This window comes from Haliotis rubra, unplaced genomic scaffold (genome assembly GCF_003918875.1).
Source record: "Haliotis rubra isolate DU_JTF1 unplaced genomic scaffold, ASM391887v1 Scf828, whole genome shotgun sequence".
Classification (NCBI taxonomy): Eukaryota; Metazoa; Mollusca; class Gastropoda; order Lepetellida; family Haliotidae; genus Haliotis; species Haliotis rubra.
The window spans coordinates 93,424-108,752 of record NW_025767555.1 but is presented as its reverse complement, the minus strand read 5'-3'; positions in this window follow the sequence as shown (position 1 = coordinate 108,752).

Genomic DNA, 15,329 nt, shown 5'->3' with positions numbered 1-15,329 from the left:
CCGTGATGTTGCTGGAATATTGCTAAAAGCGGCGTCAAACCAAACTTAGTCAGTCAGTCAGCTACGTCTTGACACGTCAAGAATAATGAACATTTACATGTAGCACTGATGCAGTTATGAAATGTATACCTCAATGGGCCAAAACATGAAGCTGTTATCCATAAAGTAGTGTGCTTTTACCTGTTTGTACCAACATATTTTAAAATGCCCCTTGATTCAGGTGGTGCCTCAATAAGGCCTATGCGTATATTTAAGACTTGACTTCAAAATGTATGTGTTTATGCAGTAATGTTATCCATGTACGTGTTCCGAGTTTTTGGGGCGGTGGGGTAGCCTAATGGTTAAAGCGTTGGCACGTCACGCCGAAGACCCGGGTTCGAATCCCCACATGGGCACAATGTGTGAAGCCCATTTCTGGTGTCCCCCGCCGTGATGTTGCTGGAAAAGTGCTAAAAGCGGCGTAAAACCAAACTCAGTCAGTCAGTCAGTTCCGAGTTTTTACATCCATGAACATATAGGCAATTTAAAGTCAACTGTCATGAATTAATAGTAGTGACTCCACCGACCGCTGATTTAGAGATTACAAGAGTACTGTTCTCTATGTAAACATTCTGAGTTTATACAACCATAAACACAAGATTAAAGTAAATTCAAAGACCGCTTATTTAATGTTTATAGGAGTAATGTTCTCTATGTAAACATTCTGAGTTTATACAACCATAAACACAAGATTAAAGTAAATTGTTATGAAGAAATACCTCAACATTAATGACTTCAAAGACCGCTTATTTAATGTTTATAGGAGTAATGTTCTCTATGTAAACATTCTGAGTTTATACAACCATAAACACAAGATTAAAGTAAATTGTTATGAAGAAATACCTCAACATTAATGACTTCAAAGACCGTTTCTTTAATGATTATAGGAGTAATGGTCTCTGTGTACCTGTTCTGAGTTTAAAGAACCGTGAACATAAGATTTCAGTCAATTGTTATGAAAAAATACCTCAACAATATTGACTTGACAGACTGACTGACTGACTGAGTTTGGTTTTACGCCGCTTTTAGCAATATTCCAGCAACATCACGGCTGGGGACACCAGAAATGCTTGACAGACTGCTTAAAACAAAATTGACTGTATACAACCAACTACTAATTATCGGGCAATTAGGCGTCTCCCCAAAATTACGAACCAAACAAGATTGTTTATAGATTTAGTATAGCTTTAAGTGGTGCTCCGCAGTTCACTGGACACTAACACACTAGAAACACTCCAAAGACCACTAAATAATACCTAAACCTTCAAACCTAAGTATATTTCTTATCAAAACTGGCCAAGGTCGCATATAATCCCACATAACCAACTAGTGCTTACATTAATATAAATACAAAACAAAACATAAACAAACAAAACTAATACCAACCAAACCATCCCGCATGTCATACCCCCTAAATTTCAAAATTCTCGCATATAAATTTGTAATTATGCAACCTTAACGCTCCCATCAGGTTGTCATAGCTTTCGGCCAAATCATCCCTCTTTCCATCAAACACTAAATGGCCTGGCGCACGTGAAATTTCCACATCATCATCATCATCATCATCATCATCGTTTATGTCTCAGAAAGAGAATATTGCTGAGTGCGGCTTAAAACCTAACTCACTCACTCACTCGCAGAAAGAGACATATCCAGACAGTTTATTTCACTGCTGTCTGTGTTTGACACGCATTCAACACGAAGATCACAATAGTGACATAGAGAAAAACACACATGTACAGGTTTGTTTATGGGAATATACGCAGATTAGGTTTCACATAGTTGCTGATTTTTAACACTAGTGCTTTGTGCGTACAAGACATTGTGGATATAAATGTATCTAATGGTGGATAATTACAACAATAGTTTGGTAGGAATGAATTTCTTATATTCCTTAATTATGGGCAATATAACATAAAGTAAATATTTCATCTAAAGTATTTTTACACAATGTACATTATCTTTCTTCTTTAATAACATCAAACCATCTACCTGTTTCTACTGGGAGTTTATGGTTACAAGTTTTTATATAGGTAAGCAAATGCGTACATTTAATGGGAAATGTAATACATGACATTAAAGGTATAGAGATAACTTAAACAGATTATGTTACTGGCCTTTAGTAGATGTTGATTTACATTCGTTCCAGTGTTGATAAAACTGGTTACATGATATAGACTTAACATAAATCTTGCTTGTACAAGTTTGAGATATCCACCCATACCTTAAGCCAGTACATTGTTAAATTGTTTTAACTACATTGATAAGAGGTAAACATGTATTTGGGTCATTCGTTTTCATTGTAAACATGATCCTATATAAAATACTAGACAATGTGCCAGTTGATGACATCAGTTTGCACCAATATGAAATGATTCTAAGCTTTACAAGTATGTCTATTAGATATCTTTCCAATTTACCATATATCATATAAGATGGGGTTGAATGCTTAACCTTTAATACATATTTACACAAGTTTACAAGTACAATACTGAGGGTAAAACATGTATATGCATGAGTAAAGTTATGTTTGTACAGTTAATGCACAGGATCCGGTTGGATCATTGCTTCATTAACTAATATCAACATACATTAAACCCTAATGATGCATTACTTAATAAACGTTTAATGACACGTTAAGGTTGATACCTGGTCCAAGCTGATGATGTTAGTTGATGTTGATGCACAATAGGTAGGATGAAGTACAAGTGTAATGGATGTTTACACAGTAAGTTAAATGTTCATAGAATGCAGAATTAACAAAGGAGAAATTAATGAGGATGTCAGTAAGGTGATGGATAATGCGATGTTGCATTGACACTGCTTAGTGATGAGTTGATGGTAGGTGATAACCTTGGTTTCTTTGGAGTCTCTTGATGTGAATGGCTTGTAGTAGATCTTGGGGTGGGGTAGGCTGGGATGGGGTGAAAGAGATTAAGTGGTAGCTGGTTGGGATGTGGTTGGAGACAATGTTATGCTTTGCCCACGACTGTCATAGCATTAGTACTAATACCTTTGTGTGCTGGCGATTAGGTGCCTGACTCTGATGGTGTTGGTTCGAATTCCGGATGGGACTCAACCCCACAAAAAGTACTAGAATCTGTAATTTACTAAAATAGTGTAGTCCCAAATATAACATATGTAATAGTACTTTTGTTGGTGACCCAATAAACGCCTCTGTCTGTCACGCCCACTGATCACGGGCCTGTTCAGTGAATTGTATGTGTGTTCCATATACCTAGTTCAACTAAACACCTTTGATCTTATCATGTAAGATGAGACCAGAAGGATGATACCCGCAAATAAAAGCAAGAAGCAATAAACAACAATGTGTTAAGAACCTATGTGTAAATGGAGAACAGTTGAAAAGATGTTGGGCAAAAAGCCTCAGCTTAAGTGTGAAGACGCGTCAATGCATTCTTCCATGGCTGCTCATGTACGAAGGACAGACAGACGCCAAATCAGAAGGTAAGGACAGACAGACGCCAAATGAGATGGTGCGGACGGACAGACGCCATATCAGAAGGTAAGGACAGGCAGACGCCAAATGAGATGGTGCTGAGAGACAGACGCCATATCAGAAGGTAAGGACAGGCAGACGCCAAATGAGATGGTGCGGACAGACAGACGCCATATCAGAAGGTAAGGACAGGCAGACGCCAAAAGAGATGGTGCGGACAGAGAGACGCCATATCAGATGGTAAGGACAGACACTCGCCATATCAGATGGTAAGGACAGGCAGACGCCAACTGAGATGGTGCGGTCATATCAGATGGTAAGGACAGGCAGACGCCATATCAGATGGTAAGGACAGATACAGATATGGTAAGGACAGGCAGACGCCATATCAGATGGTAAGGACAGGCAGACGCCATATCAGATGGTAAGGACAGGCAGACGCCATATCAGATGGTAAGGACAGGCAGACGCCATATCAGATGGTAAGGACAGGCACACGCTATATCAGATGGTCCGGTAAAATACAGATGGTAAGGACAGGCAGACGCCATATCAGATGGTAAGGACATTCAGACGCCAAATTCCAATGGTAAGGACAGACAGACGCCATATCAGATGGTAAGGACAGACAGACGCCATATCAGATGGTAAGGACAGGCAGACGCCATATCAGATGGTAAGGACAGACAGACGCCATATCAGATGGTAAGGACAGACAGACGCCATATCAGATGGTAAGGACAGACAGAGGCCAAATCAGATGGTAAGGACAGACAGACGCCATATCAGATGGTAAGGACAGGCAGACGCCATATCAGATGGTAAGGACAGGCAGACGCCAAATCAGATGGTAAGGACAGACAGTCGCCATATCAGATGGTAAGGACAGGCAGACGCCAACTGAGATGGTGAGGTCATATCAGATGGTAAGGACAGGCAGACGCCATATCAGATGGTAAGGACAGGCAGACGCCATATCAGATGGTAAGGACAGACAGACGTCAAATCAGATGGTAAGGACACACAGACGACATATCAGATGGTAAGGACAGACAGACGCCAAATCAGATGGTAAGGACAGACAGTCGCCGTATCAGATGGTAAGGACAGACAGACGCCATATCAGATGGTAAGGACAGGCAGACGCCATATCAGATGGTAAGGACAGACAGACGCCATATCAGATGGTAAGGACAGGCAGACGCCAAATCAGATGGTAAGGACAGGCAGACGCTATATCAGATGGTGTGGTAAAAAACAGATGGTAACGACAGGCAGACGCCATATCAGATGGTAAGGACACACAGACGCCATATCAGATGGTAAGGACAGGCAGACGCCATATCAGATGGTAAGGACAGACAGACGCCATATCAGATGGTAAGGACAGGCAGACGTCAAATCAGATGGTGCGGACAGACAGTCGCCATATCAGATGGTAAGGACAGGCAGACGCCAACTGAGATGGTGAGGTCATATCAGATGGTAAGGACAGGCAGACGCCATATCAGATGGTAAGGACAGACAGACGCCATATCAGATGGTAAGGACAGGCAGACGCCATATCAGATGGTAAGGACAGGCAGACGCCATATCAGATGGTAAGGACACACAGACGTCAAATCAGATGGTAAGGACACACAGACGCCATATCAGATGGTAAGGACAGACAGACGCCATATCAGATGGTAAGGACAGACAGACGCCAAATCAGATGGTAAGGACAGGCAGTCGCCATATCAGATGGTAAGGACAGACAGACGCCATATCAGATGGTAAGGACAGGCAGACGCCATATCAGATGGTAAGGACAGACAGACGCCATATCAGATAGTAAGGACAGGCAGACGACATATCAGATGGTAAGGACAGGCAGACGCCATATCAGATGGTAAGGACACACAGACGTCAAATCAGATGGTAAGGACACACAGGCGACAGATCAGATGGTAAGGACAGACTGACGCCAAATGAGATGGTAAGGACAGACAGTCGCCGTATCAGATGGTAAGGACACACAGACGCCATATCAGATAGTAAGGACAGGCAGACGCCATATCAGATGGTAAGGACACACAGACGCCATATCAGATAGTAAGGACAGGCACGACATATCAGATGGTAAGGTCAGACAGAAGCCATATCAGATGGTAAGGACAGGCAGACGCCATATCAGATGGTAAGGACAGACATACGCCACAGGCAGACAGCCACACAGACGACATATCAGATGGTAAGGACAGACAGACGCCATATCAGATGGTAAGGACAGGCAGACGCCATATCAGATGGTAAGGACAGACAGACGCCAAATCAGATGGTAAGGGCAGACAGACGCCATATCAGATGGTAAGGACACACAGGCGACATATCAGATGGTAAGGACAGACCAGAAGCCAAATCAGATGGTAAGGACAGGCAGACGCCATATCAGATGGCAAAGGACAGACAGACGCCATATCAGATGGTAAGGACAGACTGACGCCAAATGAGATGGTAAGGACAGACAGTCGCCGTATCAGATGGTAAGGACACACAGACGCCATATCAGATGGTAAGGACAGGCAGACGCCATATCAGATGGTAAGGACAGACAGACGCCATATCAGATGGTAAGGACAGGCAGACGCCATATCAGATGGTAAGGTCAGGCAGACGCCATATCAGATGGTAAGGACAGGCAGTCGCAGATGGTAAGGACAGGCAGACGCCATATCAGATGGTAAGGACAGGCAGACGCCATATCAGATGGTAAGGACAGACAGACGCCAAATCAGATGGTAAGGACAGACAGACGCCATATCAGATGGTAAGGACAGACAGACGCCATATCAGATGGTAAGGACAGGCAGACGCCATATCAGATGGTAAGGACAGACAGAAGCCAAATCAGATGGTAAGGACAGACAGACGCCATATCAGATGGTAAGGACACACAGACGACATATCAGATGGTAAGGACAGACAGACGCCAAATCAGATGGTAAGGACACACAGACGCCAAATCAGATGGTAAGGACACACAGACGACATATCAGATGGTAAGGACAGACTGACGCCAAATGAGATGGTAAGGACAGACAGTCGCCGTATCAGATGGTAAGGACAGACAGACGCCATATCAGATAGTAAGGACAGGCAGACGCCATATCAGATGGTAAGGACAGACAGACGCCATATCAGATAGTAAGGACAGGCAGACGACATATCAGATGGTAAGGTCAGGCAGAAGCCATATCAGATGGTAAGGACAGGCAGTCGCCATATCAGATGGTAAGGACAGACAGACGCCATATCAGATAGTAAGGACAGGCAGACGCCAAATGAGATGGTAAGGACAGACAGACGTCAAATCAGATGGTAAGGACACACAGACGACATATCAGATGGTAAGGACAGACAGACGCCATATCAGATGGTAAGGACAGGCAGACGCCATATCAGATGGTAAGGACAGACAGACGCCAAATCAGATGGTAAGGACACACAGACGTCAAATCAGATGGTAAGGACACACAGGCGACAGATCAGATGGTAAGGACAGACTGACGCCAAATGAGATGGTAAGGACAGACAGTCGCCGTATCAGATGGTAAGGACACACAGACGCCATATCAGATAGTAAGGACAGGCAGACGCCATATCAGATGGTAAGGACAGACAGAAGCCATAAGGATGTTCGCATGATGTTTGTTTGTTGTTTATTATAGAGGTTAAGGGATAGGTGAGTGAGATTTACGCCGCGCTCAGCAATATTCCAGCGAGTTGTCGGCTATCTGTGAATAATCTAGTCTGGGCCAGACAATCCAGTGATCAAAAGCATGAGCATCGTTCTACGCAACTGGGATACGATGACATGTCAGCGAGCCTGACCACCCGGTCTCGTTAGACCAATTCTAACTCGGATCTCCACGGCTGGTTAAGGGATAGGAATTATAATGTTTCGAAATCATATTGCAAAGTACAGCTGCATCAGCTCGACCCAAAATATAGACTTTTTATGTGTGAATTTTCAGAATTTTCCAGCTGCGTGACGACGATTTGTCCAGTGACTGTGGACCAGACAATCCAATGATTGATATCATCGTCATCGATCCTCGCAAACGGGATAGGAGGGCAGCCAACAAGTAGCCGGGTCTGACAATCCGATTCCATTGGTCGCATCCTTCGATAAGCAGGATTGCTAGAGAAAGACAGTAGCAAGAATCTTCACAATAAAAAACGAAATCCAATGTATCGATCCGTTGTCAAGAGGGTATATAACATATATGGGACCTAAATCCAGTATGTTTCCATAGTTACATATCGACAGACAATATAAACATAAGACTCGCCGTTCATGTTGTGAGTGCCATTACTAAATGCGTGCTTAAAATAGCATGTATCACATTTCTCGTTAAGATGCTGAAGTTGGCTATCGATGGTCTGGGCACATCTCCTGAATGACCAATTAGTCATTTGTCATTAGAGTAGTTATACGTACGTGCTTATCATTGAATAAACGAAGATTTTAAGAGACGTCTTGAAATTGTTTACGCTATGACAATACATGCACATGTCTGACAGGAAAAGTAACCAGGATGTTGCCATGTCAACGGGGATTCTGTCCGAAATAGGTCACTGCAGAATCATGGTTTGTTATTTGTTTGGGGGATGTGGAAACGGTTCCTGCAACTGGACCAACCGTTTCTTGCAACTGTCGGCAGATTCCACCGTCACCATGGCGACCTGTATGTACACGTGTCTAGTCAACTGAACCACGGGTTGATGTCATGATCACACATCCGGGTTACACATTATAATTAACAAAACTAATAATTGCTGTAAAAGGCTGAAAAAGAAACCATTGTTTATTTGATGGTTGAATGCAGATACGTAAATAGGCTGTGGAAAGACCTTTTAACTTGGATTGAAGATAAAACAGACACTACTATAAACCTGGATCCGAAACCAGTCCTTTTGGGGCTTTCATGAAAAACGTAACGATGTTCTGAACTTGATATTTATCATAACAAAGAAATATATCTATTCCAGAAAACTAGCAAATATACGTCCAACCCTTGAAAGTCTCAAAGCCAAATTAAACCACAGTTACAATCTCCATAAATATAATGCATACTCTGTATGCAAATATAGCAAGTTCACGACTTACTGGTCATCATGCCACAACTTATTTACATAATCTATTCGATCTCACTTATCGTGCTTGTTTTCATTGTGCTGTGTATTTGACTAGTGTTGTGTATTTGACTAGTGCTGTGTATTTGACTAGTGCTGTGTATTTGACTAGTGCTGTGTATTTGACTAGTGTTGTGTATTTGACTATGTTGTGGTGTGTTTGACTAGTGTTGTGTATTTGACTAGTGTTGTGTGTTTTGACTAGTGTTGTGTATTTGTATTTGACTAGTGTTGTGTATTGTTTTGACTAGTTGACTAGTGCTGTGTATTTGACTAGTGTTGTGTATTTGACTAGTGTTGTGTATTTGTATTTGACTAGTGTATTTGACTAGTGCTGTGTATTTGACTAGTGCTGTGTATTTGACTAGTGTTGTGTATTGTTGACTAGTGTTGTGTATTTGACTAGTGTTGTGTGTATTTGACTAGTGTTGTGTATTTGACTAGTGTTGTGTGTTTGACTAGTGCTGTGTATTTGACTAGTGCTGTGTATTTGACTAGTGTTGTATTTGACTAGTGTTGTGTACTTGACTAGTGCTGTGTATTTGACTTGACTAGTGCTGTGTATTTGACTAGTGTTGTGTAGTGCTAGTGTTGTGTATTTGACTAGTGTTGTGTATTTGACTAGTGTTGTGTATTTGACCAGTGTTGTGTTGACTAGTGTTGTGTATTTGACTAGTGTTGTGTTGTGTATTTGACTAGTGCTGTGTATTTGACTAGTGTTGTGACTAGTGCTTGACTAGTGTTGTGTATTTGACTAGTGTTGTGTATTTGACTTGTTGACTAGTGTTGTGTATTTGACTAGTGCTGTGTATTTGACTAGTGCTGTGTATTTGACTAGTGTTGTGTATTTGACTAGTGTTGTGTATTTGACTAGTGCTGTGTTGTGTATATAGTGTTGTGTATTTGACTAGTGTTGTGTATTTGACTAGTGTTGTGTATTTGACTAGTGTTGTGTGTTTGACTAGTGTTGTGTATTTGACTAGTGCTGTTGTGTTTGACTAGTGTTGTGTATTTGACTAGTGCTAGTGTTGTGTATTTGACTAGTGTTGTGTATTTGACTAGTGTTGTGTATTTGACTAGTGTTGTGTGACTAGTGCTTGTGTGTATTTGACTAGTGTTGTGTGTTTGACTAGACTGTGTTGTGTATTTGACTTGACTAGTGTTGTGTATTTGACTAGTGTGTGTGTATTTGACTAGTGCTTGTGTATTTGACTAGTGTTGTGTATTTGACTAGTGTTGTGTATGACTAGTGCTGTGACTATGTTGACTAGTGCTGTGTATTTGATTTGACTAGTGTTGTGTATTTGACTAGTGTTGTGTATTTGACTAGTGTTGTGTATTTGACTAGTGTTGTGTATTTGACTAGTGTTGTGTATTTGACTAGTGTTGTGTATTTGACTAGTGCTGTGTATTTGACTAGTGCTGTGTATTTGACTAGTGTTGTGTATTTGACTAGTGTTGTGTGTGTTTTGACTAGTGCTGTGTATTTGACTAGTGCTGTGTATTTGACTAGTGCTGTGTATTTGACTAGTGTTGTGTATTTGACTAGTGTTGTGTATTTGTGTATTTGACTAGTGTGTGTATTTGACTAGTGTTGTGTATTTGACTAGTGTTGTGTATTTGACTAGTGTTGTGTATTTGACTAGTGTTGTGTATTTGACTAGTGTTGTGTATTTGACTAGTGCTGTGTATTTGACTAGTGTTGTGTTGTGTATTTGACTAGTGTTGTGTATTTGACTAGTGTTGTGTATTTGACTAGTGTTGTGTATTTGACTAGTGTTGTGTATTTGACTAGTGCTGTGTATTTGACTAGTGTTGTGTATTTGACTAGTGCTGTGTTGTGTATTTGACTAGTGCTGTGTATTTGACTAGTGCTGTGTATTTGACTAGTGTGTGCTGACTAGTGCTGTGTATTTGACTAGTGTTGTGTGACTGTGTTTTGACTAGTGTATGTTGACTTGTGTATTTGACTAGTTTGACTAGTGTTGTGTATTTGACTAGTGCTGTGTATTTGACTAGTGTTGTGTATTTGACTAGTGTTGTGTATTTGACTAGTGTTGTGTATTTGACTAGTGCTGTGTATTTGACTAGTGTTGTGTATTTGACTAGTGTTGTGTATTTGACTAGTGTTGTGTATTTGACTAGTGCTGTGTATTTGACTAGTGCTGTGTATTTGACTAGTGTTGTGTATTTGACTAGTGCTTGTGTATTTGACTAGTGTTGTGTATTTGACTAGTGTTGTGTATTTGACTAGTGTTGTGTATTTGACTAGTGTTGTGTATTTGACTAGTGTTGTGTATTTGACTAGTGTTGTGTATTTGACTAGTGTTGTGTATTTGACTAGTGTTGTGTATTTGACTAGTGTTGTGTATTTGACTAGTGTTGTGTTGTGTATTTGACTAGTGCTTGTGTATTTGACTAGTTGATTTGACTAGTGTTGTGTATTTGACTAGTGCTGTGTATTTGACTAGTGTTGACTAGTGTTGTGTATTTGACTAGTGTTGTGTATTTGACTAGTGTTGTGTATTTGACTAGTGTTGTGTATTTGACTAGTGCTGTGTATTTGACTAGTGCTGTGTATTTGACTAGTGCTGTGTATTTGACTAGTGTTGTGTATTTGACTAGTGTTGTGTATTTGACTAGTGTTGTGTATTTGACTAGTGCTGTGTATTTGACTAGTGTTGTGTATTTGACTAGTGTTGTGTATTTGACTAGTGTTGTGTATTTGACTAGTGTTGTGTATTTGACTAGTGTTGTGTATTTGACTAGTGTTGTGTATTTGACTAGTGTTGTGTATTTGACTAGTGTTGTGTATGAAGGATATAACTGTGCCAATGCGAAAAAGAAATAAAGTGGGAAAAAAAAAATAATTGCTGTAACAAGCATACCTGTCCAAGAATTTCTGGACTTTTTGTAAAAGGCGCCCTCATTGGGAAACATTCAAATAATTGTTCTGTGAACTAAATGTCCTGAAACCCATCATGTGAACTACCTCCCTTGTCACAGTCGTGGTCGTACATCAAAGAAGAAGAGGTCACAGATGTCGCCCGACAAGGTACTTGAAGTCATCCGGCACTTTCTGTATTGACTACCACAAACAAATAACAGAAATCCCAAGTCACCCTTGCTCAGCTGATCAGACACTGGTTATAACAGCTTTCATTCCACACGCTTGAGTTAACTAAAGTTTGCAAGTCATCTCCAGTGGCATTCAGACATTTCTTTGTACCCGTGTGTATATCACTCATGTGTCCCTGGTATATCACAATATCCGAACAAAAAAAGCGCCTAGTCGTGCGTGAAGTGATGTTTTAGAAAAGGGTGAGACTTTTGGGGCGTCAACGTCTTTATTATGAGGAACACAACGTTTGGGAATTTACTCTTACTTAATAATATTTGAAGGCCCATAAATTCTTAACTTTATTGTGTAACACTTGTAAATGCTATTCATGAAATCGTGAAGTGATATCTTAAAGGTCACATATACTCTAGGGGGGGTACAAATACATAAATCACTAACTGCCATCGCTATAAATGAAACCCCGTCGTTAAAACTACTCACTTCGGTCTTTAATTAACTTAAATGGACCTTTTTGACAACAGTGCACAATTCTCACCCGCGAACGAAATTTCAACCAATCAGAGCGGGGCGTCTCTGTGACGTCATATGAGGAATAGATATGAGGGCCGATGCAGAATTCATCTACATTTCAGGGGGTAAATTATCTTGTTTACAGGTTTGTATAAACCTGAAATCATGACAACTGTTGTGGAAAATGAAAGCTATATGTTCTCACAATCTACTGTCATTTAATTTTGTCTCCTGCTTTGCCTAGTTTCCGAGTTACAACTTGTTTTCATAGACGATTCTGTCAAAATCGCTTGGTGTCGTTAGGCCTTATTTGTATAATGACTGATCCAAATTGATCCCATTTCTGTGTTTTTTTTTACCTCCGTATTTAATCATGTCATGTAAAAATCTGTTTGTATTCTCAAAACAGTGTCAGCCCATGAGTTTTCACATGCAATACAGCAATTAATACTCCCTTGTTATAACCCGTGTTAGGTGGTATAAACCTACACATGTTATTTGTCATCATTCACTTGATGGTCAGCTAATGAATTCATAACAGGTATAATTAGTGGTAACACACTTAGATTACCCGACAAAGGTTCCCATTTGGCATTTCTTGTGTCTGGAGTAAATATTCAACATTATAAACATCGATCAAAGGATTAACCGATAACACGCTGATTGATTAATTACTTTTATCTTACACAGCGGATTTGTCAAAAGGTAGTGTTTATGTATGTAGATTTACTAATCTATACTGAATACACTCTGTCGTGTCGGTGTCTGCGTAAAAACAACGTCCTTCTTTCAAAGGATTAACCGGCAATACATTGATTGATTGCCCATTATTGGCTAACTAAATTACTGTTTTTAAAGAAAGGCGGACATTATGCAATTAGTTGCCAAGTGTGCTATCTTGGGTGACCAATGAGACTATACACCAATGTGAAATACCTGAAAAGATTTATCACTTTTTCGTATATTAAACTGTTAAAAGACACATCACTTGGAACAGCTGCAGATGAATGGCATATCACTCGTTTTTTGTGGATATTGATGGATACATTCCTCGAACAAGGTAATAGCCTGACATTGTTCCTATAACTTTAATCTGTTTTAATTTTAATATTTGCATTTTGTTTTTATTCATTTGTCGTAGCATTCAACAGAATCATTATTTTCGCCGTGAAGTGTAATGAGACAGACAACATACACTAGGGTGTGTGTGCGAGTTATGATTCACATTGGAAAACTCATTCACTTCCCACAGAGGTTACTCCTGTCATATCTTCCATATCTTCTGTGGGAAGAGAATGCCCGCTTCCAAGCTGCGCGATTCTATTTCACTGCGCATGTGCTATGAGCGCAGCCCAGCTGTTGAAACCACTTGAATTCCCCCAAGCGCTGGGGGAAAATTAGTGAATCGTTTGAACTACGATTTTGCGCGGGTTTTTTCATCGCGTTATTTTTCAACTTTCAAGTTGAATTTGCATTTTTGACGATTTGTTTCGGTAAGTCCATACCGAAAGGTATCAGAATTTGCAAGGTTGTGTTTTACGTTGCATGTGACCTTTAAATCAGACTTAACATAATACACACGAGTCGGACCGGGGATACAACATGTCTGCTTCAAATACCTTTCTTCTTGAATATGGTGCACATGTGGCTTGCTTGTTTGCTTGTTGTTTTACGCCGCACTCAGCAATATTCCAGCTATATGGCGGCGGTCTGTAAACAATCGAGTCTGGACCAGACAATCCAGTGGTCAACAGCATGAGCATCGATCTATGCAATTGGGATACGATGACATGTGTCAACCGAGTCAGCGAGCCTGAATACCAGATCCCGTTAGTCGCCTCTTACCCGGATCTTCACGGGTACGAGATGACTTTCTCGCTTGAACTCCGTTACCGTCGGAAGTTGCGTCTCAAAACTTCAATACAGCATATTTTATTGAATAAACAGCACATTTACTGTACGTTTAATGGCACAACATACGTGAGGCTTGACTGCAGATTTGCTGATGCGCGTCTTTAAGTCGTACTTGAATGCCACAGCCTGGGTTCGAATCCCATAATCTTCCAATCATGAACCTTGGGTGGTTTAGGCTACAACAAAGTCTCTGCAGTATTTCAACCTTCCCAGAAATAAAGTAATCTCATTTATAATATATACATATGTACCAAAAGAAAACTCCATGATGCCCAGAACAATGATTAATTTCTGAACTGTGGCAATATAGACTTGCTAACTCTTTCTAAACTTGGGTTGGATTCTCTTTGTGATCATTACTAAATTTTCTCCTCGATTCTAGTTGATAGTACAGCAAATGTGAGATATAAGCATGATTTAGAGGATTGTTTGGTAGACAGATGTATCATTAAAAATCATATGTTGTATTGTTTTGATACTTGTGATGTCTACACATACATCCTCTACAAACATATGCAGTCTTGCACTGCCTCTGGTTCAACAATTTCAAAATGGAGGCTGGACTGATTTCACAAGGGTGTTACGCCATCTATCAAGCTACTTGCCTCCCCTGGACTGTACGGAACTTTAGCTTTATACTTAGGACAAATATTTCTGGTTAAAGTGGGTATAGTAGCCTTGTGGCTAAAGTAATATAGTAGCCTACTGGCTAAAGGGGGCGGTGGGGTAGCCTAGTGGTTAAAGCTTTCGCTCGTCACGCCAAAGACCCAGGTTCGATTCCCCATATGGGTACAATGCGTCAAGCCCATTTCTGGTGTCCCCTGTTGTGCTGTTGCTGGAATATTGCTAAAAGTGACGTAAAACCAAAGTCACTCACTGGCTAAAGTGGTATAGTAGCCTTTGCTTAAACTGGTATAGTCACCTTCTGGTGAAATTGGTATAGTAGCCTTCTGGTGAAATTGGTATAGTAGCCTTGTGGTGAAATTGATATAGTAGCCTTGTGGTGAAATTGATATAGTAGCTTTCTGGTGAAATTGGTATAGTAGCCTTGTGGTTAAAGTGGTATAGTAGCCTTGTGGTGAAATTAATATAGTAGCCTTGTGGTGAAATTGATATAGTAGCCTTCTGGTGAAATTGATATAGTAG